Source organism: Rhinatrema bivittatum, chromosome 8 (assembly GCF_901001135.1).
Source record: "Rhinatrema bivittatum chromosome 8, aRhiBiv1.1, whole genome shotgun sequence".
NCBI lineage: Eukaryota > Metazoa > Chordata > Amphibia > Gymnophiona > Rhinatrematidae > Rhinatrema > Rhinatrema bivittatum.
Window position 1 is genome coordinate 61140339 of NC_042622.1, and position 16062 is coordinate 61156400.

At 44.7% G+C, this 16062-nt stretch overlaps 1 long non-coding RNA gene across 1 annotated transcript; it reads left to right on the top strand.

Moving 5' to 3' along the window:
- Window positions 1-9245: 9245 nt before the first annotated feature.
- LOC115097243 lies at window positions 9246-10326 on the top strand. Its single transcript, XR_003858244.1, has 2 exons — window positions 9246-9457; window positions 9669-10326. It is a non-coding gene; the product is annotated as an uncharacterized LOC115097243 (long non-coding RNA).
- Window positions 10327-16062: the final 5736 nt, after the last annotated feature.

Genomic DNA, 16062 nt, shown 5'->3' on the forward strand with positions numbered 1-16062 from the left:
AAAAAGAGGAATCCTTGGGGGGAGGGGGTGGGAAGGGAGGGAGGGAGAGGCTTGGTTAGGTCGGGGGCATAAAACCGTGTACATGCATGGAATTTTCAAAAGTATGCTCACTACTGTGCCCCCACCTCTGATTGCCTTCACAAGTAACAGACGTAAAGTATTCAGCTGCTTTTTGCAAATGCTCTTCATGTTAGCTAATCTTTGCTAAAATTATCAACAAAATGCATGTGATTAAAGTACACAGATAGTTCTACTCCAAATCACCTCCATGTGTTGTTAGGATTTCTGAATGAAAGTAACAGAATAAAAAAATGAGAGGTTTATCTGTCTTTGCCACATGATATGGGATGGCGATAGCAGGTCTGACCATATACAGTGCATGTTTCCATCAGTAAAAGGAACTGTGGTGTGCAATCTGGGAGAGATTATGGGCTTTCAGTCATAAAAGGGTTTTGCCTACTTGTGCCTACGGACAAAGTTTGCAGTACATCAGGCTCAAAAATGTCTTGTAAGTGCAGATAGGCAAAGCTGTATGGGCCATAGTAGCATCTTAATAATCAATACCTTCATACATGGGACTGAAGAAATTTTCAGTAAGGAAAGAAACATTTGACCACAGAATATTCCTTCCAGAACAGAAATAAATTAAAATTGAAATGAATACATGTTTGTAAAATCATTGCATTGCATGAAGAAGATCCTTTTATATAGTTCCAGTGGCACTTTCATGTCTTTATCGTTTCATATATATCAGTCAACAAGGAAACATATTTTGGTGTACACAGGTTTGTGACAGTAGATTCTCTCTGCATTTAGCAAACTCAGACAGGTTCGATCTTCTCCATATCCAGTGGCTCCCTGCTGGCTTGGGATTTGTCCAGCAAAAAAAAAAAAACCCAAAAAAAAAAAACAGTCTGCTTCTAATCAATTTTACTGCTTCTGTTTCTTATATAAAAGTTCTCTGAGATACACATTGTGATACATATTTATCTGCAACGGTGGTGATGTGCACTTCTCCTTACAAACCAAGTTGAGTTATGGTCTGTACAGAATACAACGGGATCAGGAAATTAAGTTTGTGAATTAAAGCAGACGTCCATTAAAATAATGCTGTAGATTACATAAAGGTCACATCTGTAGCCTCTGCTGTTTCCTCTCTGTGCAAACAATGCCATGTTCCAGGGTATAACTTAGTGCTAGGAGAACTGAATAAACTATTATATAGTACTTTGTAAGATAAGAATCAAAGCAAGATGCATTTACCCATGATATTACAGTGTTGCTTCCTGAGACACACACGTGCAGAAACCATAATGCACAGTGGATTCTTCTTATAATGAATTACATTTAATGAAAAAATTTACTGCATTATGAGCATTCATACAGGTTGCAGATTACATGGAATAATAACTAATAAACACAGCCATTTAATCTTCTTACCTTTTTACTGTGTAAACATGATTTTTTTTGCATGTTTAACTGGAGTACATTACAGAGGAAAACAAATCATTAATAATTACTATTTTATATTGTCCAGTAATGATTCATTATAAGAAGAGATTAATTCAGTGTCTCAGGATTTCCTCCACTGAAATGCAATGAAAAGAAATATTTATTGCATCAGGAAATCTACAGCCAGTTCACAATAGGAATCCACTGTAAACCAAATAATCTCTCAGCATACCTCTTAAAAAATGCAATGATGACTGATGCAGTGTGAAAGGTTTGGAACTAGAAACAAGCATGCATTTCAGTATAAGGGGAAATAATGTAAACCCCAGTAAGTCCTGAGTATTTTCACATTTTAAGGCAGGGCTGGGTAACTCAGGTCCTCCAGTGCTTCAAACAGGCCAAGTTTTTAGGATTTCCTCAATGAATATGATTGAGATATAGCTGCATACAATGGAGACGGGGCATGCAAATCTCTTTCATGCATATTCATTATGGATATCCTGAAACCTGACCTGTTTGTCCCACTCCAGGATGGGAATTGACACCCCTGTTTTAAGGATTAGGAAAATTTTCTGTTCTTCATATTTAACAAAGTAAATGAAATGAACAGACTGATAAAATTATTCGGGGGGAGTATTCCAAAGGCTTGAACTGTCTTCCAGGATAGCGTTTCACATCACTGCTCAGTTTAATATAAACCAAAGTTTCTTCCTCAGTCTAATTAGCATACTTGCCCCTGAGATAAGCAAAGTAGAAGAATCAACAATTTTCGCCGGTCTTCAAAAGCACAGCATAGATGCCAGCTCTGAGGGTGCAATGGGTGTTTGGGCACCCCCAATATTGAGCAAACTCTATCACTGTGTCCAGGGAAGGGTTTAGAGCCCGCAGTCATTCTGAAAAGTTAGCTCCTCTGCGCTCAAGGGTGTTGGTCTCAGGTAGTGTCGGGCCGAAAGATTTCCTTCAGCACCGCCACGCAGGGCGGGGAGGCGCTGCTGGTCTTGCCGGGGTCGGCGACCCTCTGGCCGGGAGACTTCCGCGGCCGCCGGGAGAAGAGCTCCCGCACCCCCTGGCGGAACCTGCGGTCGCGCACGCTGTAGATCACCACGTTCCAGCAGCTGTTGGAGGTCAGGATCCAGAAGGCGTAGAAGGAGAACTCGCACCACTCGCGGCCCAGGACGTCGCCCACCACGAAGACGGCGATGGGGCCGAAGGAGGCGGAGAAGGCGAAGGTCAGGATGCCGATGGTCTTGGCCGCCGTGATGTCCGAGAAGGAGAGCTTGCCGGCCGCGCTCTGCGCGTCCAGCTCCATCTGCTTCCGGGTCTTGCAGTACTGGCGGATGGCCGCAAAGGTCAGGAAGTTGACGGCGAAGGTGCCCCCTAGGAGGGAGAAGTCGAAGGCGGGAAACAGGAGCATGACGTTCCAGTCGGTGGCGTTCGGGCCGGGCGCGCGCAGCACGTAGTTGCACATCTTGCTGCAGGCGCTGTACTCCAGCGTGATCTGCTCGCGGAAAAACATGGGCACGACGGCCAGGGAGAAGCTCAGCGCCCAGGAGGAGCCGATCAGGCCGGCCGTCCTCTTCTTGGTGATGACCACTCGCTTCTGGAGCGGCCGCAGCACCGCCACGCTCCTCTCCACCGAGAGCAGGAAGATGGTGCTGATGGAGACGAAGGTGCACCAGGCGTAGAGGGGCCCCACCAGGAAGCAGGGCAGCCAGGTGTCCAGGCTGCCCGGCTCCGGCTCCCCCGCGCCGTAGGCCAGCCGGTTCACCTCCCTGTACACGGAGTAGGGCACCACCAGGAGACCGACGGCCAGGTCGGCCAGGGCCAGCGAGGTCTTCAGGTAGCCCTGGCACGTTTTAAACTGCCTGCAGCGGAGGAACACCAGCAGGCTCACCACGTTGCCCAGAGTGATGGCCACGATCAGCAGGGCCATAAGAGAGACCTTCAGGAGATCCTCGGGCGACCCCGGTCCGCAGAGGCTGCAGTTGAAGGAGGTCCGATTCCCAAACATCGAAGTGCAGCTTCTCGCTCGCTTTGGGACGAAGGTCAAAGAGATTCTTCGGGCTCGGTTCGAGCTAAGAACCCATTTTTTTTTCAGGCAGCGAACCCCGTTGAGAGCCCTTTCCTAGGGATCCCAAGTCTTGAAAGTGCATCTTAAAGACCAAAAGCACAGAGCTGTAGAGTACGCGGCTGCCAAGTACATGGGACAGCAGATTATCGCCTTTGCAGCGCCGGCTGGCACAGTGGAAGCACAGTTAAACATGCAGAGAGGAATGCAAACAGTCAGCCACTGTTCCAAGATCAAATCTAAACCAATCTTTTAGTTTTCCAGCATGACCCCTACCAGCGCACTGAGCTGGCGTTTATTGGCAGGATTCTAGATCTGAGCTTCACCGCATGGCAAGGCTTTGTGCAACAGATTGTTTTTTTTTGTAAAGAAATCACACAAGCATGGGTTGTAACGTACTCACCATGTATTATTTAAAATCAAACCCAAAGAAGCCAGATGAAGCCACTGCATAGACAAGTCAAGATCATTCCGATCATTTTTAAAAGTTCCAAACTTTGTGTCCGTACAGCGTGAAGCCAGTGCCCCGATGCCCTCACTGCACAAGTCCTGGGGGGGGGGGGGAGGGGTTTCCCACCTCTTAGAGGATTATAAATCCCGTTCGATTTCAGCCTCCGATCCTGCCGACCCCTTGTTCTTCGGTGCTTTGCCCTTAGCTGGGGGCGTTTCTCTCGGCTTTTGTATGACTTTACGTGCGTTAGCGATTTCAAGTCTCTTTTTTTGGCCAGCAGCTCCCTTTTCCTGTGCTTCCCGCGGGCGGCTCGAGTGATCTGAAGCCGGAGAGATGCCGAGCGGCGCACCGCGGGAGGCTGAAGCGCGCACTCCCCCGGGCACGTCCAATATCTGCATCGGGCGGCAAAACAAGAGCATTTCCACAACGAGTTGCCACCTAGGATCCAGAGACGGCAAACTGAAACGCGAAACTGTTTTGGAGAAAGTGAAAAAAAATGATTCCTTGTTCATATTTGCTTAGCAATCTCCCACAGAGGCTAGCCAGATAAGAAATTCATTGAATCCTGCAAATATTTTCATTAAGCAATGATTAACTTGTGGACTAAAGCGATGGGACTTTTCATTTATCCCCTGGTATACCTGACAACACTTGAATGGGTCGCCAATTAATGCTTTATCCATTATCTTAAAGGGTCCATCCTGGGGATATTAAAAGCATTTCATGAATAGGGAATGTTTCCTTCACGACTTTCATAATTTGTTTACTTTGTTCATCAGCCAATATAAGTTTTTTTGTTAGCTTCCCCTACCCTATAGTAAAACTAACCTGCATGTCATTTGCCTAGCAAATTCGGCAAATATGGCATGGAAAATAAGGCAGTAAACATAGTTATTACCTTGGCCATTTTGATGTAATGGACCTGACAGAGCAGATTAGTTCTTAACTTCCAGCATGAAGCCGTGAATACTGGAGAATGGTTTGAATAAAGTCCACCCCTGCCATTCTCTGTGACTTTGGACAAGTTAAGCGTTCTTTGCTTAAAATGTAGACTTCAATAAGCTCTAGACAAAGGCCGTTTATAGGGGAGGGCAAACGTTTGGGCCTGGGGATACACTGACTGTCTGCAGCAGATGGGGGATCAGTGAGAATTCCCCATCCCCAGGAGATCCAATGAATGTGTAGGCATGGGGGGAAGAACTGAGGAGTGGATACTCAGAGGTGTAAGGGTTGGAGGGGGAGGGGGGTTGCCTGTGGAAGTTTATTATTGAGATCACTTCTGGCCCTACAATGTCACTTACAGTTAGAAGTGACATGCTGTGGGCTGCAGTGCTGGGAACAGCTTTTTCTGTCCCTAGGGCAGATTTTCCCAATAACCCCCCCCCCCCCTTTCCAGCTTGCAGGTGACAGCTCCCATATAGTGCTCTCTCTTTTGGCAGTGGCTCTGACTTAGATCTCCTTCCTTCAGCTCTGGGCACGTAGGGCCTGTACCCCAAATCTCTTCCTCGGTGCTCTGAGTCTCTCATGGCTGTCGGGTGATGGAAAGGAGAGTCCCTGTTGACACAGATTCCAACCCGCAGTAGCCCAAGCAAAGGCCAGGCATAATTGAGGGAGGAGGTCCTGAATGAGAACATGTGTATATACGTGAGAGGGGATGTGTGCGAGAGCCTTGTGTGTATGTTTGAGTGTGTGTGTGTGTGTGAGAGCATGTTTGACTGTGAGAATATGTGTGAGAGCATGTGTGTGTATATGTAGATGTGTGTGAGAAAGAAGAGAGCATAAGATGGTGCGAATGTGTGCAGCAAAAATACCAAGAGGTGGATGGCACCTTATAGACTAACCAGTTTATTGAGGCATGAGCTAATGAGGGCAGAGTTCACCTCATCAGATGCATGAAGTGTAGTGTGGGCATGTGGTGGGGGGGTGAGGGGAAGGATACCGAACAAAAACAAGGCACTGACAGGGTCATTCATCATTTCGCAATAGGGCCTTAACATGCGAAATAATGCCACATTTGCTATGCAACTGGGAGGAGTTTGGGCGGAGTTAATGGTAATGAGCGGTTCCGAACATAAAACGCGATAGAGTAATCCTGGTTTTAACGCCAGAAATAACTACACCTTTTTGCTGTTCGCTGTGGCTGTGCTAGCTGTGCATTGTCGGGGAAGATTTTTATCTCACATGCCATTCGGGAAGAGAGAGAGACTCTGAATAGACCTCAATATGCCACTCTCTATTTATACCACTGTAAGAGGGTGGTGTTATAATCTGCTGTGCTGATGGGAGGAGCTATCAGATAGGAGTTAGCAATCTGTTAGGAGTTGCTATCTGTTGAGAGTATCAATCAGATAGGAGTTAGCAATCTGTTGTTGTTTGTGATAGTTGTGGGTGGATCCTTGGGCCAGTGGCAGATGACCACGCCCCTGGGGAAGATCCCGAGAGGGACCACCGGTCAGGCTCAGAGTTTGGAGACAGACACACAATAGGTCTTTTATTAGACAGTATACTGAACCACCAGAGATGGCAGTAGTGAGCTGGAATGCCGGGCTGAGCTGTAGTCCCTCAGATACTGGAACAGCGATCCCTGGAGGCTGAGCTGTAGAGAAACTGAGATATAGTGAGTAGGCAGGGTATGCAGATGGTAACACTCACACAATGTCCCAATAAAGCCCAGGAGCTGGAATGTATAGGCCCTCGAGGAGTGAGTACCTGGTTCCAGGGAAAGCTTAGAGAGAAAGATGGTAACTCACTGATGTAGCTGATATAGTTGGTAGTGATGACTTCCAGGCAGAAGAGTATATGAAGCAAGTCTGGGAACAAGGGCCCTCGAGGAGCGAGTACCGGTTCCAGACTGTCACCTGAAAAACAAAGGAGAGAGCAAGGCCCCCGAGGAGCTGGTACCTCTGGTAAGTCCGAGGAGGCAGAGTTGCTTAGAAAGACAAAGCGAGTCCGTTGTTAATCCTTTGTCAATCCTTGCTAACGCGATGTGTTAGCAAATACTGAGACCTTAAATATCCGTCGCGGGTGACATCATCTTCGGGGGATGCCCCCGAAGTTCACGCCATTGCCGGTACTATTCTCATTTGTATCTTCCCTAACAAAACCCACTCCACCTAGCATTCCAGATGAACTAGCAGCCAACAAAGCTGAGGAACTAGCAATCTACTTTGACAAAAAGATCACCAACCTCCTCAAGCCTATCCTTACCCAACAAACAACAGTACTACAGCCGACAACCTCACCATATAACAAAGAATACAGCCTATCATCGTTCGAAACTCCTTCATCGTTGGAAATCGAACTTATTCTCAAGAAGCTCAAACCATCTTCCCATCCTCTGGATACCATACCCTCCAATCTTCTCCTAGCGACCCCCAACACCATTTCTAAACCCATATCAGACATCATCAACTGCTCCTTAATACAAGGAAAGGTCCCAGACCAAATCAAAATAGCAGTTTTGAAACCGTTACTAAAAAAACCAAACCTTTCAACGGATAACCCTGCAAATTTCCGCCCTATCGCAAACCTTCCCCTTATCTCAAGAGTGATGGAAAGATTCGTCAACAAACAACTGTCGGAATACCTGGAGGATAACAACATTCTCTCCCCTTTCCAATTCGGCTTCAGGAAATCTCAAAACACGGAAGCACTCCTAACATCGTTATCCGACACCATACTTCTTAATCTCGAAAAAAAACAACCCTACCTCCTCGCTCTTCTTGACCTATCCGCCGCATTTGACACAGTCAACCATACCATACTACTCGAGCAGCTATCCGACATAGGAATTCAAGGAGAAGCACATAGCTGGTTCCAATCGTTCCTGGAGAACAGATTCTACAAAGTAAAAATCAACAATGAAGAATTGCATCCTATCAAATCAACTCGAGGAGTACCACAAGGATCATCTCCCTCTCCTACGCTATTTAATATTTACTTGCTTCCACTCTGCCACTTACTCTCTAACCTCAAGCTAAAACATTATATTTTCGCTGATGACATTCAGATTCTCATGCCCATCACAGAATCATTACAAAAAACTTGGGCGCATTGGAATATCTGCTTACAAACCATCAACTCTCTCCTATCCAGCTTGAACCTCATACTTAATCCAAACAAGACAGAAATCCTCATCATCTCACCAGACGAAAATCACACCCCTACCAACTTTCAAAGCGTAACTCAATTCTCATATCCAAACACTAACCTATCCACCTCCGTCAGAGACCTGGGGGTGCGTCTCGACAACAAATTTAACCTAAAATCCTTCATAACCAACACAACTAAAGAATGCTATTTCAAACTCCAAGTGCTGAAAAATCTCAAACCTCTTCTTCACTTCAGTGACTTCCGGCTAGTAGTCCAGTCTTTAATTCTGTCTAAGCTGGACTACTGCAACTCACTACTGCTAGGTCTCCCAGCTTTATCCACCAGACCATTACAGATGGTGCAGAATGCAGCAGCAAGGCTACTCACCAACACTAATAAAAGAGCCCACATAACACCTATTCTTCACAGCCTACACTGGCTTCCTATAAAAGCTAGAATCACCTACAAGACACTATCAATGATCCACAAGGATATAATGGGCATCGCCCACCTGAATCTAAATTCGCATCTCTGCCTCCACACATCTCAAAGACCCATCAGGCACAACTCAAAGGTTCCTTATATGCTCCCCCGATCAAAACCACATTAACAAAACGAGCACTCTCAACAGCCGGACCCACACTCTGGAACTCACTACCGCCAGATCTACGCCAAGAGACCTGCCATCTAACTTTTAAGAAAAATCTAAAAACGTGGCTTTTCAGGCAAACATATACAGAATCACAAGTTTACTTAGACACCGGCCAAAAAGAAAAATAGCCCAAACACTAGATCCTAGTTTCACCTATACCCCCTTCAAGACCCAACCACGTCAGATCTGAACTTCTCACCTGTTTAAGACTTCTTCTCTGATTCATCAGTTTTCCTTAACTCATGCATTTCTCGCATATTTTGCACATCAACATGGTCTATGTACCCTCATATCACAATTTAGTCTACCCTTTAATTTTTTCTAGATATCTATTCTCGCTATAAACATGCCGAACATTTACCTACGTCCTGTTGACGAGTTACTATTATTATTATCTATGTAATATTTAATTTATTATTAATATCTATATGTTATAGGTTATATGCTATATGTTATACGTTATATGTTAAGAAACGCTGTTCCATGTAACGCCTTTTGTGCGAAAGTTTTGTTATATGTAAACCGACCTGATTCGATACTTGTATTGAGAATGTCGGTATATAAAAATCCGAAATAAATAAATAAATACTTCAGTCGGGGCCATTCCGCATGCGCACCCCTAGGCCTCCAGGAACATGGCGGATAGCAGTGTCGAGCTGGTCCAGGAACGCCCGAAGATTTGCGATAGAAGGACCCCGCGGCAGCCAATCTTCCCACGGACGAAGAGGGAGGCGCCAAGGAGGTAAGGAGGGCGGAGAGAGGGCGTCGGGCACCGACAGACACAACAGGTGGTACTTTTAACTCGGTTTGGGGATTGGGTAGGTTTGGGAAGTGGTGGTTTTACATACACAGTCAGTGGTACGAACAGCAAAGTTGACATCACTGAAAATGTTCTGTTTGAATCAAAGAAAGATACAAGAAAAGTTAATTTGTACAATATACTCTCTACCTAGCTTGATTTGCCTGAGCCGTGGATATGATACAGCATTTTTGACAAAGTGATAGAAGACAATCACAGAAGGAACGCACTGTTTGACTACCTATGAACATGAATACTGTGCAGATCTACCGTGTGTTGAAGAGGGACCAGTAAGTTGCGGAATCATTTTTACAGGTTCTGTCCTGCAACTGGTTACCCAATGAACCAATATCATGGAGATCTGTGGGATTAGTGGTGAATACCCACCCCGACCTTCCCGGCGAACATTGGTTAAGTGTCTTCGTGATGAAGGACGGTGTCGGGGAGTTTTTCGATTCATATGGTCAACCTCTGGACAGCGTGTGGTTTCCAAACAATATAATGGGTTTTCTAAATAAACACTGCATGTCTGTTTCATACCACAAGAGTTAGCTGCAACACCCTCTCTCCACAGCCTGCGGTTACCACTCTGTTTTTTTCTTACATCACTGCTGTAAAGGCTTACCTTTTGAAACTATATTAAAATTATATTCTGAAAACCTAATGAAAAATGATGAAATGGTGCTAGGTTCTGTAAAATACAGTAAACGAAGAAAGCGATGTATGTGTAGACCTGCTTGAGGCGTGTTTCAGAACCTTCAAATGTGTGTTTCCTATAATGATTGTGTCAATAAAATACCCTTGTAAATGAATCAGGGGCTCTCATCTTTTTTTAAAAAAAGGTATTTTTTTTATTAACAAAGATATCATACATTCAGCCACTGGTATGTGTGAATCAGTCTATGTTTTTTTACAGGTGATTGTTTGGCTTTTACGGGTTTGGAGAACATCACCGAGACAGAGCCTGTGGTCACCAAGGGGCTCTCTTTCAAATGCAACAGTAGGTCCCTGTTGTTTGCATTGCCCACCACCTTCGTGGGCATGTTGAGTTCAGCCAGGCTTCACATGAACTCTTCCCAGCTTTTGGGTATCTTCCATTGCGACAGAGTTTGGGTCTGCGTAGCCCCACGAACCAGGTCGAGCAGATTGGAACCATCGACGGATATTCGCTCTTACACAAAAGTCCCGTTATCCTGCCAGGATGCCATGTCCTTGAGCCGCATCAGTTTATGAAGCATCATTTCTGCATTTCTCCTATAGTGCGAGCCAGCACCATCTGAGCAGAGCCGGCGCTAGCTTCTGCGCCACCCTGTGCATAGAGTCCCCGCCACGCCCCTTCCCTGCAGCGGAGTGGGCAACCCTCTGTTTCTTTGGTTGCTGGAAGACGATACGAGTTCATATCCTCTTCTGGGGGTCGAAGAAGGAGAGAGCCCTCGTCCTTAGCCGCCACTGACTGGCCGGCCCGCCGCCTCCTCGGGTGTGCTGCTTTGTGCAATTGCACAGTTTGCACTTCCGGTCACACCGGGCCTGGGTCTGAGGGTCTGTTTTCTAGCGGCATGGTAACCATATCATTTTGGTCCGGTAGATACAAGTTTAATTTTTCTTTTTCTATTTCTCCTTACCTGTTAAATGAAAGATAATGCTGTAGCACGGAGATATAATGTTTGGTCTTTTCATATTTGGTTATGCCGGAACAGTGAAGAATGTGTTTCATTTCTACATCTAGCCTGTGCATGGCCTCGGTTCTGATATGTTCCACAGGGTCTTTCAAACGTTTGAGTTGTTGACTCAGAACCATGTACATTTTTCAGTGTACTGAATTACTGAAAAGACTGTAATAAGAGGCAAGGCAAAACTCAACAAGGAATCCATAAACCTGCCCGACTGCCTCACCAGCTTCTTCTTTCTTTTAAGGGCTCTTTATGGCCCCTCGTCTCCTTTTCAGGATGCTTATTTGATGTTGTTACAAGGGTACGTTGCCTTTCAGCACGTTAAGAGAGATTTCTGCGATAGCGGCAACTAAATCGTCCGAAGTCACGCTTAGAATGGCTTTTCTTTGCTGCGGCGAGGCCTCAACTAAAAGTTACAAAAGGGACAAGTTTCTCTTCAGGCAGTTAGACTTGCTGTCTGCGTCGTGCCAGTCTGCATGCATATGTGGCAGTCGAGGTGAACGGTCACTTCTTTTTAGAGGGGTTCTGTGTTTTTCACGACACACGACAGGCCAGCCGGGGGGAAAGATATCTGTCTGCAGTCTACATGTCTCCACCGTCAGCGCGTTTAAATCAACCAGGAGGTAACCGAATGGTTCTTTAATTGCATCCTTGAAGACCTCGAGAAAGAATTGTGATTTACCGGGATACATCTGGCTAACATAGTTATTTGTAGTTTATCTCTAGAATTCTTAAAAATACACCATATATTTAGTGTTTAAAGTACAGCTCGCTTTGCCTTGACAGAAAATATTCTGGACGATATATATAACACTCAAGTTTCTGTGGTGCATGTACTTGGTAAATGCTTTCTCAATTTTATCACTTTTACAAGCAGAGTCCATCAAATTGTCTACATTAACCATATTTACTTTATTGATTGGTAGAGATAATCATTGTTAAAAGTTTCAAGTAAGAATTCATAAAGGTAATACAAAGATATTTAGACAACATTTCATCATACAAAGGTTGCCAGCAGCTATAACAACACACAGTATTGTTGGAGGTGGTGGACAGTGTACGGCCAGCATGGTCTAACAGTTTTTTTTTAACAAAGAAACTCTTGCTAGAATTAGAAGGCCCTGCTAGAATACAGGAAAAAGGATGTCGCCAGTGCCCCTCCATGGCCTCAGTAACCATAAGGGAGTGTACAGAAGCTGGGGCACAACACCCTTTTATCGTAAATTACTTTTGAGTTTTCTTGAGCTTGCAGGTCTCTACCTGCCATGCCGCTTTGTTTCTCATGATTCCCTTTTCCCGTATAGTTATATTTTTCCTGTGCTCTTCAGGGATTTCAGGGTCATAGTCCAGCGCCAGCTCTTTCAAACTGCAAAAGTTGATCTTTTTATATTTTTCTGAGTTCAGAGTAATCCCCTTCACTTTCGTATAGGTCTCACCATGCGACAGCCTGTAGTTGTAGGTTTTGGGCCCCGCCAACACAAACTCTGTGATGTACTCATCTGCAGGGAGTTCACTGGTCAGCTCTTCTAAATAATCCCCCAAGGGTGGGCTCCATTCATCTTTCCTGCTGATGAAAATCATGGAGTCTGTGTCGTGGTACATACAGTGCTCTTGCAAACTGTCTAGCAGCCGATACAGCTCTAAACAAGCGTAACCTATGAGGAAGCAGGCTATGAAAATGTTGGTGTTACCCGGCAACGTGTATTGTTTCTTGGAAAGTCTCCAGGACATGCACGCGGCATCATTGTCGATAATATTACATGACGACACCTCATACTTGGGGGGAAAAAGTACATATTGAGCTCATCGGGATCACTCCTGATACTCATGGTGGGCAGATTTGTTCTTTGACCAAATATTCCCCATAGGGAATTTAAAAACAGCTTGGCAACTTGGCATTTAGTGGGGTTCACACTAGCCACAACCATGCGTAAATGCTCACCTTCTTCTTCGTAAAAATCCTCCATGTACTGTTTTTGCTTTTTGGCATCGTTACACCAGTGTGGAAACCCTGATGCCACCTGCTTTTGACACAGGTGCATGTTTATGTATTCTGCAAAGAGGCGGTCTGATTTTTCTTCAAAGTGCTAGATTTCAAAGATTTTTGCAACTACATACCCTTTGGCGACAGCTTTGTTCATCTTTACGGTATACCATGGTCCCTTCAGGGCCCTCTCCTCATCCTTGTGGGTGCACTTTCCCCTCTGAAGCATCTTGTAGCACGTGCGGCACAGAGGAAACATGATCTGAACGGTAACACCAGAAAGAAGAGCCCACATGGAAGGTACACTTTGGCTTTAACGATCTCGAAATAATCTGTGAGGGGTCTGAATTGATCGCAAATGATTTGGAGGTGACCTATTGGATACACTTTTGTTTTATTGATAAAAGGGTACAGGCTGGAAAAATCATAATAGTGTATTTTCTCACCAGGTTTTGCTTCGTAGTATGAGCATACAGCATTTTTCCTTCCCCTAAAAAGGGTGTCTTGAGGCACCAGGGGCTCCATTTATGCAGTGTTGGTGAGGAAAGCAGCGCAGCTGCTGTCTATTTTTATCATCCTGTTCCATTCATGTTCTCAGCTGCTTATGACCTTAAACCTTTCTCTCTTTAGGAAATATGCCTTGATTTGTTTTGTAGTTCAGAAACCCAAAGGTGTCGGCCTTTGAGGGTTCTGTGCTCCTTTCTTATAACAAATGGTACAGCCGTAATAGAAACACCTATTGAATTCAAGAGCTGTGTGCACCCCATTGATACAAGCATAGCCATTGAGAAAATAGGGGCCCACCTGTACTTCACTGCCTTGTAGAGCATGTCTGATTTGTATGTTCTCCTTGGCCGCCTTATACATTAACCACTGGATGCTGGAAGTCAAATATCTCTTGGTCTGCCTGTGATAATTATCTGGCCGGAGTAGCATTCTGATGCCAGTGTTATGTATTGGAGGTAGTCTATACAGCTTTTTTCTACATTCACATCGCCCCCGGTATTTCTTCTTCTGCGATCATCTCTCTTGTCATTTGCATGATTTTTTCTCTGTACAGGACACAGGCCTGATGTAAAATGTGCACGTCCTATCAGCAATAATAGGCCAATTCTTTCTGTAAGTTGAAAGTTTTATCCTTGTTCTCTCGATACCACCATGTAAAGGCCTCCTTCTCATCGGGCATCATGCTCTCAAACACCGTAATATTTTTCCTCGGGCATCGCACCCACGTAATCTTGGTTTTCCTTGGTGTTAAAATAATATGGGCAATAACTCTTGCAACCTTCAAAACCCATGGCTTGCAGGAGCTTGCTAAGTTTCATGGGGAGGAAATTGAAAGAATCAATAAATTGAATTCCCAGGGTTTTGACAGTTTACCACTCTGTGCTAGTAAATCTCTCTCCATTTTTTTCCTTTACAAACTGGCTTTCTATAAAATACTTGTCGTACCACTATGAATTGTGAGCTATGAAGCTATATTCTCTGAACGTTTTGTCAATAAAGGTCCTAATAAAGGTCCTAATAAAAGGTCCTAAAGGGGAGGCTCCCGGGCCCGCAAATTCCCAATTCTTTTCTTGGTAAAGATCTGTGGCAAAGATGTAATTGGGCTTGTACACTCCCGTTTTCTGCATACATTCGCAGTCGTAAAATATGTACTTTCCTGTTGCTTTTGGCTTGCCAATCTTGGCATGAAACAGGTGTATTAATAGACATTGTTATGCGCCAAACATGCTTTATGATGCTTATCCATGGGTACAAGACAAGAATACTTAGATTATGTAGAAATTATAATTTTTTATTGAGCAATATAAGTATTCTTGGGAGATGCTGGATGCCATTTCTCTGACAAACTGACCAACCAGCATCTCATCGTATACATCAACTGATCCTTCTTTTTGTGTGACCACCTGGAGTATCATTTACATAGGTTGTCATGTCAACAGCATGATAAATTATCCCTAAATTACCCCGACCAGTTCTCCAAATTGGGGCCCATTTACCATCACTCTTTAGATAATCCTTCGTTCTATTAAAATCTTGCTGTTAAGGGCAATCATTACATCTTAGGCTGTGTTTACAGATGCCCTTGTTACTGATGCCCCTGTAATGACATTCTAGCCTGAGGTTCCAACCCTTGCCTTCTGCTCTTGTGTCCCTATAATTAGACATCACAAATTGTCGCCAGCTTCAACTGCTGTCCAGGTGTCCTTGGAATTCCTCCAGGTAAGGCTCAGTAGGGCATTTAAAGTTCACCTTGGCAGAAAGGCTAAGATAGCAGAGGATTCTGGGTCAGTTGCCGTCTCCATGTTGATCTCAAGCTCAGGCACACATATCATTTCCCTCTTGTGCCACTTATAAATGGTCATAGTGGCACACCCAAGTACCAGAGGGGAGGACAGAACAATAAGAATTGATCATGGCAAATGGGCTAAAATGTGTAGGCTAACAACTAACCTTTGGTGTGTATTGTATGTACAGAGTAGTGCATGGATCCCTCTAGATCCCTACTAATGTAAGTGATACTCATAGATAGACACACATTCTGTAGTTAACAAATAATAGCATTATGACTAAGTTCCACTAGATCAGTGGTTCTCAACCATGTCCTGGGGACCCCCCCAGCCAGTCGGGTTTTCATGATATCCACAATGAATATGCATGAGAGAAAATTTGCATACACTGCCTCCATAACATGCAAATTTTCTCTCATGCATATTCATTGTGGATATCATGAAAACCCGACTGGCTGGGGGGGTCCCCAGGACAGGGTTGAGAACCACTGCACTAGATGACCTTTAGTTCTATAGTTGAGCTACAAGGATAGCTGCATTATAAAGAAGAGAAGACATATAATAGCAAGACCACATATGTTATCTTTCAGAATCAAGTAA